Raw genomic sequence first — 20,636 nt, 5'->3', positions numbered from 1 at the left:
AATAGTACAAGTCATATAGCAACCAATCATGAGCTTGGCTTTTGCAATATGTACGACCTAATTAACAAACATCTATAAACTGTGTAATCTGTCAGAATAAACTGAGACTTGATGATCATGATATCATGAGTCTTGTCTCCCGCGGCATCCCTCCTACAACTGGCGCCCGAAAGCAGGGACCTGATCCGAGCCTAAGGCGAGAGAGGTGCTGCGTTGGGGTTCGGGTCCTGCAGCTGGAAGGACGGCGAAAGAGCCAATACTCTCTGCTCCGCGCCCTGAGTGACCGCAGCGGCGGGCTCAGCCTATACGTACTGCCGAAGCCTGAAGGAGCCAGCAACGGTACCGACGTAATCATGGAAAGGCAAGCAGCATATGATTTGTTTAGTGCTTCTCTTAGAAAAAGGCAGATTAGGGGGATTGACTTAGATAAGGATCTCCCTTCGCTATTGCATCATGCTGATTCTTACGGCTTTTTCGTTAACCCCCATAGTGTTCATAAACTTTCAGAATGGAGAAGATATAGGGATAAGTTGTGGGAATTAGTGTTAGATGAGGATAAACCAGGCAAGAAAATGAGTAAACTTTGGAGAGTGGTTGATAACAAATTGCTAATGTGTCAGGCAGAAAAGAGGGCAGTGGAAGCGATACGGACAGCTCTGGAGAAAAATAAGGAATGTGAACCCTCGCTTCTCTCCAGTGAGCCAAACCCTCCGGTTCCCACAAATTTTCCCATTCCCATCTCTGCTTCTGAAATGCCTGTACCTCCCATAGACACTAGTAGCATTGAGGTGCTGGAAATTGAGATCCAAATTGCTTTATGGCAACGGGACTGGGATCCCAAATTCACTTTGTGTGAACGGGAATCAGGTAGAACGGAGCGGGCGCGGGGCCAGACAGAGCAGGGCCGGCCAGCACCGAGCCAGAGGCGAGCCCGGGGCGGAGCGGACATCAGCCGAGAGACGGAAGGCTCCTTGCTGCCGAGCAGCAGCGCAAGGGGGGAGAGGGGCGTTCCTGGGGCTCAGCCGCGCTGGAGCCGGAGCAGGCGGGGCGCGGCCGTGGCGGGGGTGTCTCTTCTCCCATCCACAAGGTGGCGCAACAAGGACGGGAGCGAGGCGGCGCCGCCCCTCATCTCCCCGCAGCGCCCAGCAATGGCGGCGGAGATGGCGGCACAGTCCTGGTTGCCATGGCAGCGACAACGCCGAGAGCAGCAGCGCCACCGATGGCGGGATCGCAACACTACAGCAAAAATTTCAACAGCATCTTTCCAATTTCTTACAAGAGTCAGAGACGTAATGAAAAAGTACAGCAGGACCGAGTGTTTTCCAAGATACCAAGAAGGATGAACATTATGTGAATCAATGTTATTTCAAATATGATATGGATAAAAATCACTGTATAAAGATAGAAATGTTAGTAATGATTTAATTACCAAAAATGTCTCTGAAAACCAAGAGTTGAGAAAATGTCATCTGATGGAATTTTAATATTGAGTTTGTAATCTCTGTCTTTGGGTTTTTATAGATAATAATATAAGTAATAGTGATTTTTAAGTTTTATAGATAATACGATAAATAGTGATTCTTAAGTTTTTGTAAATAATGATAAGTAGTGATTGTTACTAATGTTATATGAGTGCTTTAAAAGGATTGTCTTAAACTATTTTAAACATTTCTTGTTAATAGGTTGATCATAAAATGTGAGTTGTCTGATTTTTGTGATAAGAATTATTATTAAGGTATTAAGGTATTAAGGTGTTGTTATAGTATTTACAGTCAGTTTTCATATGTTTTATTGTCTCTTTAGGTGATTGATTACAAGATATTTTTTCAGGATCCTGTGTTTTTGATTTTTTAACTACTCATGTGTTTTCTTTATCCAATCTTTTATGCAGCTGCAATTCATCTTCCTTTAAAAATTCATTGTCCAAATTTTAGTTCAAGATTTCAGACTTCAAATTTTCAGATTTCTGAAGAAAGGGTTTGTTGTATTTAGAGAATTTTTATCTTGAAAGAGATTTTAGACAGGTTCAATTATTTGATAGTTTGATAAAGTTTTAATAATAAGGTTTTTTACTTATAACTGTTATTTCTAGGACTTTTGTTTTATAATGTGTTAAAACATATCCTCCAATTAGAGTTTGAGCTCTGGCCAAGCTCTGGCTCTACGTGGATGGTGTGATTGACCCAAGTGTTTTCTGCATCAAAAAGTATTCAAGTCCTTTTGGCTTAACAATTTGACCATATAGGGCAGCTGAGCCTCAAAGGGAGTTTTGGAGAGACATGATCCTGACATGTTTTATCCAAATCTCTGTTGTTTTAAGGTTTATCAGCTGCTTCAGACTCTGGGATGACAATTTGATAGTGTAGCACTTGGTAACTGTGATTTTATATGTAATATTAATTGTGTATTATCTGATTGATTTTTATTTGTTGTTAGTTTCTTTACTATATGCATTGTTTTGTTCTTGATGTTTTTTTCATGTTTATTATAAAGATGTTGATATTTCCATTTCTTCATGCAAATTTTAGGAAACAGAATTGAGAGAGGACCCTCTAGTCCCTGTGGGAAGTGTTGAGTTTGTTTGTGTTTTAGCATGTGCAGAATCTGGATAGATTTCATTGAAGAATGTTAAACTTATCAATTTCAAGAGAACACTAATCTCTCCACAAGTAAATCAGAGGATGCACAGCAAAAGTGGATTGTGCAAAGATTTGTGTTTCACCCACAGAAGATTGTAGACTTTGGGTTTTTTCATAAGTGTGTTTTTAATTATGTTATAGACTTTTTTGCTAAGTTTTAATGAGTTTTAGTAATGCCTGTGATTTTTCTGTTCATTTTGCCATTGCTTTTCAATGGCAAAAGAAAAAGAGGGACAATCAATTAGATAATCAAAAGCATAACATTAAGTTTATCATAAATATAGATTGTATTTAGAATTAAGTTTGTTCCTTTCATGTTAAACAGAACAATCAAAAACATGAGAAATATGAAGTGGGGTGCACTTCTGTAATACTAACCTCATTTTTCACCCCACGAGTTGCTTCAGTGCAAGCTCTCACACAATTAAAAATCCTAGCCTACTGGACAGAAAAATAAATTAATATTTCATCTAAAATGTTAAGTGAGCTTGCCACAAATATAGGTAGTATCTGTCATGCAGTTCTGCAAAACAGAGCAGCTGCCACGAATTTACTTCTTCTAGCCCAAGGTCATAGTTGTGAAGAATTTGAAGGAATGTGCTGTATGAACTTATCTGATCACTCTACATCTATCCATAAGCAAATACGAAAATTGACCGAGCTAACTCAACAGTTAAAGGTGGAAGACAGATTGAGTCCAGAAGGCTGTCTGAAAGGATTAGAGATCAGACCATAGTTAAGAGACATTATCAAATACGGCATAATAGTTCTAAGCATAATTGTGATACTTTTGCTTGTTTTGCCCTGTGTGTCTACTTGCTTGCAAGGCTTAATGCAGCAGCTTTTGCAAAAAATGCTGAATGCACACCTTCTTGTACAAAAGGAAAACGGGGGAGATGAAGAGAGCCTGACAGAGGAATGGTTGTACAACAGGGGACATGATACTGTAAAATTAATCCAACTAGGGAGGGCTACGTGACTGCTGCAAAGGTCGCATGGCCCTGAAGAGTAGATGGTGTGCAGAAAGCAGGATATTGAAACTGCTTGGTATGTAGAAGTAGATAGAGAAGAACAAAGGGGTACTAAGCTGTTCTAGCTGCAAGGCCAGCTGGACAGGCATGTATCGACCATAAAGATAGTTTTAAGATAATAGTACAAGTCACATAGCAACCAATCATGAGCTTGGCTTTTGCAATATGTATGAGCTAATTAACGGACATATATAAACTGTGTAATCTGTCACAATAAACTGAGACTTGATGATCATGATATCATGAGTCTTGTCTCCCGTGGCATTCCCTCTAACATTTTGGTGATGTCACATAGATATCTCTGAGACATCACACTGAAATCTCTGTGATGTCACATTGACCTTGTCAGGTCACACAGCTGTCTATGATGTCACACGGACATCTTTGTGATGCCACACATCCTCCACTGACGTCACAATGAGATTTCTATGATGTCACACTGACACCTATGTGACGTCACACTCAGATGGCTGTGATGTCGCACAGACCCTCTGAGGTCACAAATCTTTTTGTGATGTCACAATGACATCTCTGTGATGTCACTCTGACACCCCTGTGATGTCACATTGAACCTGGGAGGTCACACATCTTTTTGAGATGCCACACTGACATCTCTGTGATGTCACACAGCTCTCTGAGATGTCACATGGACATGCCTGTGATGTTGCACCAATATCTGTGAAGTCACACAGCCCCCTCCTCTGATCTCACAATTACATCTCTATGATGTCACACTGATGCCTCCAGAACGTCACACAGCTCTCTGTGATATCACATGGACTTCCCTGTGATGGTTCACAGCTCTCTCAGATGTCACACTGACTTCTCTGTGAAGTCACACAGCCTCCTCCTCTGATCTCACAATTACATCTCTATGATGTCACACGGATGCCTCCATAACGTCACACAGCTCCCTGTGATACCACATGGACGTCTCTGGGATGTCACACAGCTCTCTGTGATGTCACACTGAAATCTCTGTGACAGCACTCAGCTTTTAGGAATGTCACACTTATATCTTTGTGATGTCACCAATAAACTCCTGTGATGTCACACAACTTCCTGTAATGTAACAGAGATATCTCTGTGACATCACACTGACACCCCTGTTTTGTCTCATTGACTTTGTGTGGTCACACAGCTGTCTATGATGTTACTCGGACATCTCTGTAATGTCACACATCCTCCTCTGACATCACAATGACATCTCTATGATGTCACACAGAGCTCTCTGTGACATCACACTTCTATGGCTGTGATGTCGCACAGATTTTGTGAGGTCACAAAGCTTTTTGTGATGTCACAAAGACATCTCTTTGATGTCACTCAGACACCTCTGTGATGTCACAGAGACCCTTCGAAGTCACACAGCTTTTTCTGATGACACAAAGATATCTCTGTGACGTCACACCGCTCTCTGTGATGCAACACTGACATCACTGTGATGTCACACCATTCTCTTTGATGTCACACTGACTCCTCTGTGATTGCACAGATCCTCCTTTGATGTTACAATGACATCTCTCTGATGCCACACTGACACATCTGTGACGTCACACAGCTCACAGTGATATCACATGGACATCTCTCTGAAGTCACACAGCTCTTCTTGATGTCGCATTGACATTTCTGTGAGGTCACAGGGCTTTTAGTGATGTCACACAGACATCTCTGTGGTGTGACAGAACTTCCTGTGATGTCACAGAGCTATCTCTGTGACATCACACTGACATCTCTGTGATGTCACATTGACCTTGTCAGGTCACACAGCTGTCTATGATGTCACACGGACATCTCTGTGACGTCACAGTGACCCTTCGCGGTCACACATCTTTTTCTGACGTCACAGTGAGAAATCTGTGAAGTCACACTGCTCTCTGTGATGCCACAGTTACATCACTGTGATGTCACACAGTTCTCTTTGATGTCACACTGACTCCTCTGTGATTGCACAGATCCTCCTTTGATGTCAAAATGACATCTCTCTGATGCCACACTGATAGATCTGTGACATCACACAGCTCACAGTGATATCAGCTGGACATCTCTGTGATGTCTCACAGCTCTTCGTGATGTCACACTGACATTTCTGTGAGGTCACAGGTCTTTTACTGATGTGACACAGACATCTCTGTGATGTCACAGAACTTCCTGTGATATCACAGTGACAACTCTGTGACCTCACACAGCTCTCTGTGATCCCTTTGACATCACAGAGGGCTGTGTGACCTTACAAGGTCAATGTGACATCACAGAGATGTCAGTGTGACGTCAAAGAGATATCTATGTGACATCACAGGAGGTCGTATTACATCACAGAGGTGACTGTGTGACTTCACAGAGAGCTGTTTAATGTCACTGAGATGTCACTGTGACATCATAAAAAGTTATATGACCTCACAGTGTCACTATGACATCACCCATGTGTTAGAGTGATGTGGAGAGTTTTGTGGATGAATTGCTAAGTGAGAAATGACATGACTACGTGCAGTTAGTGAAGCAGTAGCTGAAAATTGCATAGTGCAGCAATAGCAGATGTAGCAATAATATCTTATGTCCTTGGGAAGCTGGTTCCCAACAGTGGAATGGTCAGCAAAAAGATAAATGTAAGGGAAAACAAAGCAAGCTTAGAAAGCTCCAAAGGCAGGGTTGACCTGTTTTTAATATACCAATGATGAGCCTAAGTTTTGCAATATGCATGAGCTTCATTATAACGGGTATAACTGTACATGCGTGCTTGGAATAAACTGAGACTTGTTGACATTATAGAATGGACTTGTCTCCTGTCATTTGTTCCACAAAATGGTGACCCGATCGACGTGATAGGCACCATGGTGGAGTGACGAAAAAGGGTTCGGGTCCTGATGCAGCCAGGACGGCAAAAGTGCTGAATTGAAATAGAGTGCACCGTGCCCCAGGTGACTGCACAGGCAAGCCTGGCCAATACGTGCTGCCAACGACCTTGGAGGGCTGCAACAGCACTGGCAATATAGGTATGGAGAGGCAAGCAGCATATGATTTATTTACTGCATTCTTGCAGAGAAGGCAGATTAAAGGCATTGATTTGCAAAAAGATATGCCAGGGTTATTAACATATTAAGCACATTACAGGAATAGCACATTCTCCCACTGGACAAGCAATTGTAGAAAGGGCAAATGGAACTTCGAAGAGATACTTGGAAAAACATAGAGATTAGAGATGTTCAGGAAAGATTAATGAAGGTACTCTTTGTTCTTAATCATTTGTGTATATTTGGGGATTCAGAGGCACCACCTGCAATGATACATTATGGACAAAAAGAAATGAGCAAAAAGGGCAAAGAAGTATGGGTCAGGTATAGGGACCCTAAAACAGGTATTTGGCAGAACCCAGCAAAGGTCCTATATTGGGGAAGGGGATATCTTTGTGTTTCCACCCCTACAGGTTCACTCTGGGTGCCGGCGAAATGGACTAATCCAGCTCTGGATGAGTTGTCTCTTAGCCTGCCTGACGGATCAGGACCAGAGGAGAATTGAAGAGAAGCTGATTCGCACAGTGGGACCTATTCTTCAAGAGATAAGAGGACTTTCCCCAGTGATTGATCAACTTTTGCCTTCAGAGTTAACTTTTATGGCAATTGTTACAGCTATTGAGGCTTTACAGACTGTTCATATTTCAGGACCAAAGAATCCTGAGTGTCTTAGTTGTGGGAATTTTAATTGTAACAGTTGGATTGCTTTTGTTTGTGGGGGTTGTGGGAAAACATACTGGGAAGATCAAGTATTTTTAAAATGACATTTTTAGTGTAAACATTGTGACTTTCGAAAACGAGGAGATTCTTGGCAGAGAGATTTAATACGAGACACAGGCTTAGGAGTTGCTATAGCTTTACAGTTATGTGAAGCACCAGAACAAAAGATATTAGCTTTTTATAGGTGGGAAGCAGAACACGCTTGTGATAGGTTCATTAAGCAAGCAAATTCAAAAGTTTTATCAACAAGGTGTCAAAAGCAAGTGAAGGTATCTATAAGATCTTATTTAGGAAAACCAGTAGTAGGAAATCCAGACATAGAATTAGATAAGCTTATTAAATATGTGCAGACATTAAAATTAAAATCCAAGCAGAAGAAATCATGAGGGCAATAAGGTGGATAATCTATCTTGTTCTTTCGAGTAATCTTTGTTGTGATTGGATCCCTCACAGCTGGCTTCAGAGCATACTCAGCTTGGCTCTTCCAAATTCCAGGGGCTCCAGGCTGCTCAGCAGGATCTGCACCTCCACAGTTACGTGGAACTGCACCTTCAGTACAGGCACCTTTCCAGCCTGATCTGCCCTCATTCCTCTGTGTGTGTGCACAGAACACGGCGTGGAAGAGAACAGCAGCAGGGGCCTGTGTGTCCCAGGGCTTGGGATTTGCGCTGCTTCAGCTCCACAGAGATACAGGTAAATGGGAGAAACCAAACTGTTTATTAATGGAAGGGAAAGGGAAGGGATGAGATGGGGGCAAAAAGAGGGGATGGGCAGGGTCTGAGGGCTGCAGGGAGGGAGCTGTCAACACGAAGAGGGAAGGCAGCAGCTATGGGAGCTGGAAGCAGGCACAGCTGTGGCCAGCATCAGGTGTGCCTGGAGCTCTGGTGACACGGAGTCCTGGTGCTCTCTTCACTGTCTCCTGGTACTCTGCTTGGGACCCTGGTTCTCTGGATCCAGCAGATGACCTTAGTTCTGCACATCTTTGTCCAAAAATAGCCTGAATTTCCAGGAGAGTGGAGGATGGGCTGTCGTCTTCGCTCATGGCTTCAAGGGCTGGAAGACAGATAAACTAGCACAGTCAGAGCCCAGAGGGCCACCCGGCGATTCTTCTGCTAAGGCCATCTCTCCCAGCTCTCGCCGTGCCTAACAGAGATGAGGACCCAAGGGGATCAGCCGCAAGGCGATGGTCACAAATCTCCCTCTGGCGTCCCTGAAATCTCTCTGTGCCCTGCCGACACCAGCCCTGGTCCACACAAGGAGCGCAGCTGGCCGCAGCCGGGACAGGGATTGCAGCTCCCTGGGCGGCATTGCAGCTCCCCCGGCAGCCCCTGCTGACAGCCCCTGCCCTGACTCACCCTGAGTGAGAAGGTGAAGCTCTGCTGGCTGTCCCCTGAGGTGCCGCCCGGCCGTCCCTGGGAACACAGAGCCTGTCAGCCCAGCGGCACAGCTCCTGCCAGCGGCGCTGCCAGCCCTGGGGCCACACGGCCTCCTGGCCCGGCAGGGCTCAGCCCGGGCCCTCGCCGCTCGCTGCCGCCCCAGGGCACGGCTGCCAGAGGCGCCGGGCCCGGGTGGCGCTGCCGGGGCAGCAGGCGGGGCTGGGGCCGAGCTGCGGCGGGGCGGGGAGGGAGCCCGGGCTCGCGGCTCACCCAGGAACCTGACGGCCGCCTCTCGCAGGGGCTCCTGTGGGCTCTGCAGGTAGGGCAGGGCCCGGCGCAGGTGCTCGGCCGCGCTGCTGCTGTCCTCTGCCAGCTGCAGAGAGCGGCAGCAGGGAAGGGTTGGCGCGGGCTCAGCCCCTGGGCCGGGCGCTCCCCGCGCCAGCCCCGGCCTCCCCTGCCCGCACAGCCCTGAGGCGCGGCCAGCAGCCGCCGGCGCCGGGCTCTGCAGGGGCAGAGGGCCGGCTGCTGCCCGGGGAGCCGCGGGGCCGCCCCGCAGCCCCGCCGGGCCGCGGCTCCATCGGCACCCGGCTGGGCCCGCAGGAGCCTGGAGCAGAGCCCGCGGGCCTCGGGCTGCAGCAGCGGGCAGGGGCACAGCTGCCAGCCCGCACACCGAGCACCGCGCTCAGGGGCTGCTCCGGGCTGGGGCTGCGGCTTCCCGGCCCTCCTTACCAGCCACTCCGCCAACTTCCACAGCTTCTTTCTCTTCGCCAGTTTTTCAAGATCCCTCCTCTCCAAGAGCTCGGCCGCACGAAGGAGCGTTTCCTGAGAAGCCTGGAGAGCAGCAGAGACACGGAGATGGCCCCAGAGCCCAGGGCACAAGAGCTGTGTCCCTGTGCCAAAGCCTGGAGGAGGCTGCAGCCCGCCAGGCGCCAGGGCAGGAGGCAGCCCAGCCCCCTGCCAGGGGAGCAGCAGCAGCCCACGAGTCCTCACCTCTGCCACTCGCTGGTTCTCATCATGGCAGTGGAAGAAGAGTGGCAGCAGGCTCTGGCGCACATGTGTCTTCATAGCCTCTTTTTCATTTTCCTCTGGAAAAGTCACCAATGTTCGGAAGAGCAGTATGGAGAGCAGCTGCACCTGTCTATTGTCCTGTATGAAGGGAAAAAAAAAGACCTCAGCATCGGTTGCACGGGGCTCAGCTTGTTGCAGGCCTGCAAAGCCACAGGGCACAAAGTATCTGGGCAGCCGCCAGTGTCCGTGGCTGGGGGCAGTGAGCCTTACGTGGTCAAGGAATGGCAGGAGCGCCTCAACCAGCTGCAGTGGGATGGGGCTGGGTATCAGCATGTCCTTGTCCAAGATGATAAAGTTGAGGAGCATGACTGTCATTCTAACTATGTCTTCATCCGCATCCCACAGGAGCTCCACAAGACTTTCAGTCAGGCTCCACATTTTTTCTCTCTGTGAGGAACACAAGTTTGTGAAATGCCATCCTGCTGCCGCAGGGCCTAGAGACCAAAGGGCTGTTCCGAAGCACTTGGGCAGCTGAAGTGGGAGGCAGGAGGGCTGGGAGCGGCTGGCCCAGCACCCAAAGCCCAGCCAAGCCCAAGCGACTGCATTCCCGAGCGCAGCCTCTGCCCCTGTCCCCTTCTCACCATCGAGGGACCGTTGATGAGCTCGAGAAGGGCCCTGAGCGCCAGGTGACGCCTCTCCTTGCACTCGCTCCTCAGGTGCCTTGACAAGATTTGCAGGACTCTGTTAGCACGGCGTTTACTCAAGTCCAGGCACTCGAGAACCTGAAAGGCACAGGGCAGTGACAGGGGACCGGCCAGCAGGAGCCCAGAACCGCACAAGGCTTGGCCCAGGCAGCAGCACAGGGCGCGGGCTCCATCCCAGGCAGCTGTGGCTACGAGAGGGCAGAGAGCTGGGAGGCAGCTGAGCGAGGCAGCGCTGGCCATCAGGCTCACCTCCACAAGGAACGCCAGGGAGGGCAGCTCCCAGCGTGGCTCCTGTGCGCTGAGCAGCTGGAGCAGGTAGCGAGCGATCCGAGAGCACAAGGGGATGGAGACACAGGACATCTCCCTGCCAGGAGACAAAGTAACCAAGACTGTGGGCCAGGGGGACAAACCTCTCCCAGGACTGACTCACAGAGGTCTGGTCTTTCCCCAGCATCCTGCAAGGGCCCCTGGGCTATTTGGGAGGCGGCTCCTTGTGGGCACCCTCCTCTCCCAGCCTTTTCCAGTCTGTTTGGCTGTCCCTCGGTGACAAGGCCTTCTGGCCCATGACCACAGGGACTGTGTGGGGCACCCTAGGCACAGAGCACAAATGTCAGAGGCAGCAGGGTGAAGGGGGTCTCACTTGGCCAGCAGACCCACAGCATAATGGTGGGTGTCAGCACACAGCAGCGTGTCCCAGCCACACTTGCGTTCCATTGCCACCACCACATCCTCATACTGCATTTGGCAGAGCAGGGACTTCAGGGTCTGCACTGCAAACCTGTGTGCAGAGCAAAGCCCAGGTCACGCTGGGAGCACTGGCTCCTGCCCAGGGATATGGCAAGGACAGGAGAACTGGGATGGAGCACCTGTTGGGACTGGTGGCAAGGCCGTATTGCTGCTGACATCCCTTCCAGAAGGTATCAACCTCCTCTGGATTATCCAGAGTGCTGAAGAGCACTTGGAAGAGCAGATGGACAAATAGGCGGGGGAAATACGCGGTCACAATATGTGGGACACAGGGCTCCTGGAGGATCTTCCACATCACCACAGTTGCCTGCAAAGGACAAAGCCCCTCGTGACAGCGCTCAGTGCCGAGGTGTCCGTGAGACAGGGCCCAAGCACGGGAGGGAGAGGCCCGGAGAGATGCAGGGGCAGCACCAGGCCTGGTGGCCCTAAAGCTGCCCCGAGGCCAGGTTTCAGCCCAGCGCCTGAGGCAGGGAGATGCAGTGGGGGAGGGAGGATGGAGAGGTGGCCTTGGGGCCAGCAAAGGCCAGTTGCAGAAACTCACAGCCAGGACAAAGACACCCGTTTTGTCCCCATCAGAGGTGCATGTGCTGTACTCTGGCCAGCTCCCCAGCACATCGAGGAGTATCAGCTGCACCGGCTCCGCAGTCCTGGACGAGCACATGATGCTCTTCCACATGGTCAAAGCAGCTCTGTGGGGTCAGAGCTCTGTCTCAGGGGGGGTCTAGGACACAGCATTGTGGCCTGGGCAGCAGTGGGGAGCTGAGCTGGCTGCCAACTCTGCCTCTGCCCACTGCCCCTCGCCAGCAGCACTCAGGCAGCCCAGCCCTGTGGGGACAGGCCCCTGAGGGGCAGTGAGGGAGCATGGCAGCAGGCGTGGGGGCTGATGTGCCAGGGCTGGCAGAGGGAGCAGCCAGAGGGCCCTGGGACTCTCTGTTGGTCAGACACCTGGCACAGGCTGTGCAGGCTGATGGGCTGGGGAGCCCTGAGCCCTCTGGGCAGGTGGGCACCGTACCTGTCACAGGATGGGGCCACACGCAGGAGCGTCATTACTACGTCAGCGGGCTGTTCTTTGGTGAGATCCAGCAGGGTCCTGTCCAGCCTGTGCTCAGCAAACTGATTGGCCATGAGCCACTGGTGGATGTACCTCACCATGGCAGGCACCTGAAGAAGGCAAGGGGAGACTTGGAAAGCTGCCAGAGGGAGGAATGTGCCCAGCTTCCCCAGAGAAGTGCTTCCCTTGCCACCACACTGCCATGGCCTCAAAGGCTTCCAGTGACCAGCAGGCATTGCTTGGGTGGCCAAGTAATTCCTGGGAGGCTCAAACCCTGGCCACAGGCTGCTTACTTGCTTTGCATTGGAAAACCCTTCCTCTACCAGCATATCCAGCAGGGCAGCACAGGTCTTAGTTTTGAAGATGTGTGAATATGCTCTGAGCCCTGTGCCCATGGTAGTCTCTTCCTTCTGAATCCTCTTGATGAATTTGCAAACCAGCTGTAGAAGAAGGGCAGGAAGGCAGGGATGTTCCATGAAATTCTCCAAGCGTGGTACTCGGCTGAGCGGTGCCAGCAGGCCCAGCCCAGGTGGGGATGGCTGCAGGTACCTGCGCTGTTCTGCGGAAGCGACCCCGGGCGGGGTCCTGCTCTTGTGTCTGGTCCAGGGCTGCATCTGGCAAAGAGTGAGCGCAGCCAGGGCTGAGGGGCTACGGGAGAGGCCGGAGAACACAGCCCAGCCCTGCGCTGCCCAGGCAGGGACAGCCCCGGGATGCCCCAGGTGGATGGAGCACGGCCACTGCGGGGTGTCTGCCCGGGCCCCTCTTCTGTCCTGTCCATGGGCATGGCCCCAGGGGATGGGATAGGATGGGATGGGATGGGATGGGATGGGATGGGATGGGATGGGATGGGATGGGATGGGATGGGATGGGATGGGATGGGATGGGATGGGATGCGATGGGATGGGATGGGATGGGATGGGATGGGATGTGGCCAAGCTGGCTGCAGCCCAGCAGCCCAGCTCTGCCACTCACCCTCCTGCAGCTGCTTGAATGGCACCACCTCTTCAGTCTCGTGCGCTGGGGCAGCTCCAGGGCCTTCTTCCTCTTCCTCCACCCAGGCCAGCTTGGGCACTCTTGGGGGTCTCTGCTCCATGTCAGTGGCTGGATTTGTGGCTACTTGCAGGACAGATGCCTCGGAAAAGCTCCGAGTCAGCAAGTCCTGCTTTCGTGCCTGGAGGGCACCTTCAAGAGAGAAACCTCAGGAAGGCTACAGGACAGCAAGTCCTGCACTCTGGTCTCGAGGGCTCCTGCCACAAGGACAGGAGTCTCCTATCAAGGATGGTGCTCTGGCCTCGAGGGCACTGGCGGCAGGGATGGGAGATGCCTCCGAGGCACCAAGTCCCACGCTCTGCCGTGGAGGGCACCTGCAGAAGAGAAGCCTCGGGAAGGCCACAGGTCAGCAAGTCCTGTGATCTGGCCTCGAGGTCAGCTGCAGGAATAACACCTCAGAAAAGCTCTTGGTCAGACACGAATGAGTGCGCTGTGCGGGGGCTCCTCACAGCACTGCTCTGTCCCGTCCTGTCCTCTCAAGTGCACGGAGCACTGTGGCATGGTCCTGTCACCACCAGCTCCTATGTCACCATGTGTCACAAAGGGCCCTTTGACACGCTGTTCCATGCCATGGTGACCATGCTGCAGCATGTCACAAAGGGCCCTTGGAAACATTGCACCCTGCCCTGGGGCCACCCCCTGCCCACCCAAAGTGGCCCAGGTTGGAAGGAATCCCTCACCCCAAGTGTCCAAGACAGCCTGACAGGATCTTTAGGAATGGCTCAGACCATCAGCAAACGCTGCCCTGCTCTGCGGGCTCAGGGCAGCAGAAGGAGCCCCCAGGGCTGCCGACGCAGCTGTGCTGGGAAGGGCACGGGTCCTTCCATGGGAGCTGCCACATCCTCCTTGGGACCCATCCTGGCCCATGGCCACCCTAAACCCACGGGTGTGGGACACACAAGGAACTGTGGGCCATGGCAGGAATGCTGCTCTGAGCCCTGGGGCCCGGGGAGCGCTGGCACCAGCAGGTGAGGCAGAGTCCCTGCCCAGGCAGACCTGCCAGCCCCCGAGCCCTGGCAGGGCTGGTGCCGTCTCCTGCCCCAGAGACCTGTGCCCCTGGGGGCTTCTGTGCCAGAGGGAGCCAAACCCACGTACACTGGGGGCTGTGCTCCTGCCTGCAGGGGCTGTTGGCAGGAACACCTGGAGCAACTGCTGGCAACACTTGGTCTCTGTCAGAAGCTCTTACTCCATGCTGAAATTATTTTCTCATTGAAGTTATTGCCTTCAGCACAAAAACACCTTAGCAGCAAAGGCACAGAAGAATCTGGCAAGTAAGAATCCTCAGTTCAGGAAAGCTTTACTTCCCATTGCTCAACTCAAGTCGTTCCGAAACATTGCAAACTTCCCAAATTAATTGGGATAGCCTGAGGACATGAAGATTTGGAATTTTGCTTCCCATCTCAAAGCAGCAACTCATTTGCCTTAACCTCATCCATTGAGGGTCACTTTCCAGAACATAACACTACACAAAAAAGGGCAAAACCAAGTGCCATTCTTTGGTTTGCAAGTGGTTTTCTATGAAGGGATGATAATATCCTAATTATCTTAAGGAATAAAAGCTCGCAAGAAATGAAAGTCCACTCAGTGTTACAAAAGTAGCCCAAATAAATGAATAAGGAAGGAAAAAGGGCTAATCCTCACCCGGTAGAGATATCTAATTGTCCAGTAAAGTGCAGCTCTCCCCTCTTGTTCCTTGCAGGAGGATCAGGACCATGAAGAGGAAAAATCACCAATATTCTTTCTGCCCTCTGTAACCAAAGTTGTGCCAAACTACAGATGCTGCCTTCAAACTGACTCAAATTCCAACCTAGACCTCTCACCTTCCAGACAACTCCTTCTCCAACACTCCACTACCACCAGCCCCTCCAAACTCCCACAACAGAAGCCCTCAACACCCTTCCAGAGGCCCCAGCTGTCCCGGTCCTGCTGCAGAGCTTTCCCTCCCTCCAGCAGACGCCCTGGTTCCCTGCACGTGCCGTGGGATGGCACTCAGGAGGATCTGCTCCAAGGCCTTCCCCTGGAGCAAGCTCAGGCTGCCAGGCCTATGGATGCTGGATCATCCTTCCCACCGAGCCTTCCCGTGCACGGCTGTTCCATCTGCACCTTTGGGCTCAGCTCAGACTTCTCCACCTAACCAGGAGTGTTGCAGCGCGCTGTGCGGGCGTGCTGGGCAGCTGCGGCAGGGGCGCGACCGTCCCCCTGCGAGCTCTGCAATTCCCAGTTATCCGCAGGTCTGGTGCAGGGACAGACAGCGATGACACGGGTCTTGGTGTAGAACAAGATGGATTTATTCCTGGGCTCCCGACAAAACTGGGGTGGGGGTAGGGGTGAACAGAATTTTTTATGCAGCAACTCAAGAGAAGGGGTGTAGGAAGGTGAAGCAATGAGGATGTGGTAAGGGAGGAATATAAGGTGGGACAAATAGCTTATGAGCCTATCAGGGAAAATGGGGGGGGAATAATACAAAGTAATGAATGGGGTGTCGAGGGCATCAAGACAGACACAGAACTCTCTGGAGAAAGGGGTAAGGATAGGGAGGATTGACAACTTGGAAGGGAGGAGGTTAGGGAAGGGCTTGGGAAAATTGGCAACTGGGAAAGGGAGTGGATTAGGGAGGGGAATGGGGGCAAACATGGATTCAAAGCGAAACACACCACAATATCTCCCTGTTTCTTTTTACAAAAGAGAGGAGAGTTCTGGGGTTCAAAACAAATTAATCTATTATATAACATATCATCTACATAATCTATCATATAACAGATTTTAGCATATGACAAATTATCACAGCAACAGAAAATAATTCAATACTTATCAGGAAAAAATGAACTACTCATGACCATAACACATGGGGTAAGGATCTTCTTCACATAAGAATCTTAATATAAAATGTACAAAGTTATTATATACGGAATCAGGGTCGGGAGTAGGAATTGCAGCGGAATGATCTTGAAGTAAGACTGGGCTTGAAGCATGAATCACCGAGGAATCTGGAGGATCTGGCTTTCTGGGGTTCCAAAGTGATTTTGGAAGTCACTCCTCCTGTAGGATGTGATCAGCAAATGGAGATGTGGTCTTGCTCATTTTATTTTATGCAACCATGGGTATTAACTGGACACAGTGAATCCTATCTCTATAATATATAATTTAACAAGCAGATTATTTTAAAGTATCAAGAATATAATGAACAATTTCTTTAGTCAAGAAATTTAGTTGGAAATTTGGGAAAGTGGTTAAACAAAAATCCACAAAGATCATGAAGTTTAAATAAGGTCTAAAGGCAAATTAATGAACTCTTTTTCCAAAGTGTACTGTGAAAACTTTAAAACAATATTGAAATGAAAAGGAACACTTGGTAGGGTATAATTAAGGAAATGGATGGGGAACTTGGGCAGTCACTCTTGAATAATTTTGTTCTTATATTCATTCAATTTTTTTTTTTTTATTTTTATTCAGATTATAGTAGTTGTTGTTTTTTTTTTTTTTAACTTTGGACCGTTTTTTCCTATGTGATCTTTCTTTTTGCAGGTGAAACAAATTTTTGACTTTGATGGGCAAACACTTGCCTCATGTTTTTTTTTCTATACTTAAAACATGTTTTAAATCGTTCTTTTTGGTTCTTTTTTCATTTATCTCAACTGTGGAAGCTTGTAGGCTAATGATCTTGAACGGTTTCCACAAAGGCTTTGAAGGGTCAGGGGCTTTGGGGAGATTCTTCCAAAAATTAAATACCAATTGAATTCATAATTGATTCAGTTCATAAGAAGAAATATTATTACTTTGGAAACTGCCACAAGTGTTATGGGCTATCGGTAAGGGGAAGGACCTGGGCACTGCCGTCCTAGGGAGAGACAAAATGGAGGATTCCAGGTGTCGGTTTCAGCTCCACCTTCCTCCGAAGGAGGTCCCTCCATAAAAGAGGGTGATCTCCCAAGAAGGAGGGTCCCCTGACGGGAGGCCCCATAGGCGATCCTTCCCCCAGAGGAGGAGCCGGAATAAGGAATGGGGATGGTCCAAGCCCACCTTCCAACAAAGGGGACTGGCCTCCGACACACAATTCCTGTAGGGGCCTCTGCGGAAGGGGTGGGGCTGGCAGGAAACTTGGGGCCAGAGAAGAAGGGTCAAGGCAGGAAAGTGGGTTCCAAGCTGCGTGGCCAGCGTCACCTTGGAAAGGAGTGCCGGGTGCACTGCAGTTCCCTCGAGAGCTCTGAACAGGGTCCGGCGGGGCGCTTGGGGTGCTGTGGCCAACACCATCCCCAAGGGAGGATAGGGTAGGGCTTTGGGAAGTCCAAGGGACAGAGGGTACAGGGAGCTTCACAGAAGCCACAGGGGAACTTACAGGGGAGGAGCCCGACGCAGCTAGATTTCAACGAGGTGCATGGATGTCAGGGGCTTCTTGCATAGTATTAGATTCTCCCCTATTCCTATAAAGGTGCCGTAGTTTGATGGAAAATTTCTGCCCTATTCTTGTCTTTTCTACTCTCTCAGCCCTCATGGGATACCCCAGCCTTTGGGGGAGAGCCCAGCTTTGGGTAAGAGAGAGACTAGAAAAGCACGCTCCTGATAAGTGGAGGGTACCCTCAGGGGATGCCCCTGTTGGAGGGTGCCGCGGGAGACAAGACTCATGCTATTATGATCATCAAGTCTCAGTTTATTGATGGATTACACAGTTTATATATACTCATTAATTAGCTCATACATATTGCAAAAGCCAAGCTCATGATTGGTTGCTATGTGACTTGTACTACTATCTTAAAACTATCCTTGTGATTGCTACTTGCCTGTCCAGCTGGCCTTGGAGTTAGAACAGCTTAGCACTTCTTTGTTTCTCTTTATCTATTTCTACATACCAAGCAGTTTCAATATCCTGCTTTCTGCACACCATCTGCTTTTTAGGGTCATGCGGACTTTGCAGTAGTCACGTAGCCCACCCTACTTGGATTAATTTTACAGTATCATGTCCCCTGCTGTACAACCATTCTTCTGCCAAGCTCTCTTCATCTCTCCCGTTTTCTTTTTATACAAGAAGGTGTGCATTCAGCATTTTCTGTAAAAGCTGTTGTATCAGGCCTTGTAAGCAAGTAAACACACAGGGCAAAACAAGCAAAAGTATTATAATTATGCTTAGAACTATTATGCCGTATTTGATAATGTCTCTTAACCATGGCCCTATCCCCAATCCTTTTAGCTATCTTTTTAAACCTAATCTATCCTCTACCTTTAACTGTTGAGTTAGCTCGGTCAATTTTCGTATTTGTTTGTGGATGGATGTAGAGTGATCAGATAAGTTCATACAGCACATTCCTTCAAATCCTTGACAACCATGACCTTGGGCTAGAAGAAGTAAATTCGTGGCAGTTGCTCTGTTTTGCAGAACTGCATGACAGATACTACCTATATTTGTGGCAAGCTCACTTAACATTTTAGATGGAATACTAATTTACTTTTTTGTCCAGTAGGCTAGGATTTTCAATTGTGTGAGAGCTTGCACTGAAGCAACTCGTGGAGTGAAAAATGAGGTTATATTACAGAAGTGCACCCCACTTCATATTTTTTATGTTTTTGATTGTTCTGTATAACATGAAAGGAACAAACTTAATTCTAAATACAATCTATATTTATGATAAACTTAATGTTATGCCTTTGATTATCTAATTGATTGTTCCTCTTTTTCTTTTGCCATTGAAAAGCAAAGGCAAAATGAACAGAAAAATCACAGGCATTACTAAAACTCATTAAAACTTAGTAAAAAAGTCTATAACATAATTAAAAACACACTTATGAATAAACCCAAAGTCCACAATCTCCTATGGGTGAAACACAAATCTTTGCACAATCCACTTTTGCTGTGCATCCTCTGATTCACTTGTGGAGAGATTAGTGTTCTCTTGAAATTGATAAGTTTATCATTCTTCACTGAAATCTATCTAGATTTTGCACCTGCTAAAACACAAACAAACTCAACACCCCCCACAGGGACTGGAGGGTCCTCTCTCAATTCTGCTTCTTAAAATTTGCATGAAGAAATGGAAATATCAACATCTTTATAATAAAGATGAAAAAACATCAAGAACAAAACAATGCATATAGTAAAGAAACTAACAACAAATAAAAATCAATCAGATAATACACAATTAATATTACATATAAAATCACAGTTACCAAGTGCTACACTATCAAATTGTCATCCCAGAGTCTGAAGCAGCTGATAAACCTTAAAACAACAGAGATTTGGATAAAACATGTCCGGATCATGTCTCTCTAAAACTCCCTTTGAGGCTCAGCTGCCCTATATGGTCAAATTGTTAAGCCAAAAGGACTTGAATACTTTTTGATGCAGAAAACACTTGGGTCAATCACACCATCCACGTAGAGCCAGAGCTTGGCCAGAGCTCAAACTCTAATTGGAGGATTTGTTTTAACACATTATAAAACAAAAGTCCTAGAAATAACAGTTATAAGTAAAAAACCTTATTATTAAAAATTTATCAAACTATCAAATAATTGAACCTGTCCAAAATCTCTTTCAAGATAAAAATTCTCTAAATACAAGAAACCCTTTCTTTAGAAATCTGAAAATTTGAAGTCTGAAATCTTGAACCAAAATTTGAATAATGAATTTTTAAAGGAAGATGAATTGCAGCTGCATAAAAGATTGGATAAAGAAAACACATGAGTAGTTAAAAAATCAAAAACACAGGATCCTGAAAAAACATCTTGTAATCAATCACCTAAAGAGACAATAAAACATATGAAAACTGACTGTAAATACTATAACAACACCTTAATACCTTAATACCTTAATAATAATTCTTCTCACAAAAATCAGACAACTCACATTTTATGATCAAACTATTCACAAGAAATGTTTAAAATAGTTTAAGACAATCCTTTTAAAGCACTCATATAACATTAGTAACAATCACTACTTATCATTATTTACAAAAACTTAACAATCGCTATTTCTCGTATTATCTATAAAACTTAAAAATCATTATTACTTATATTATTATCTATAAAAATCTGAGGGTCCAGGGTTCAAGTCCCTGTTCGGACGCCAGTTGTTGGAGGGCCTAAGGTGTCCCTGTCTGTATTGTTCATCAACCAACAGATGTGCCTGCTCCAGACTTTCCCATTTCAAAGGCCACTGCTTAACTACCACAGGCTCGTTAGTAGTCCATGTAAGTGGTAGCGGGAAAATCCAAGCAATGGCCGTCACTGAAAAGAATGATTGTTGGTAAGGACGAGGCCCAGCTGGGCCAGAACATCGCGGCAAATCAAGCATTGAACAGCAGGTGGTAA

Source organism: Lonchura striata, chromosome 16, assembly GCF_050655825.1.
Source record: "Lonchura striata isolate lonStrDom1 chromosome 16, ASM5065582v1, whole genome shotgun sequence".
NCBI classification, from domain to species: Eukaryota; Metazoa; Chordata; class Aves; order Passeriformes; family Estrildidae; genus Lonchura; species Lonchura striata.
This window is presented reverse-complemented; position numbering follows the sequence as displayed.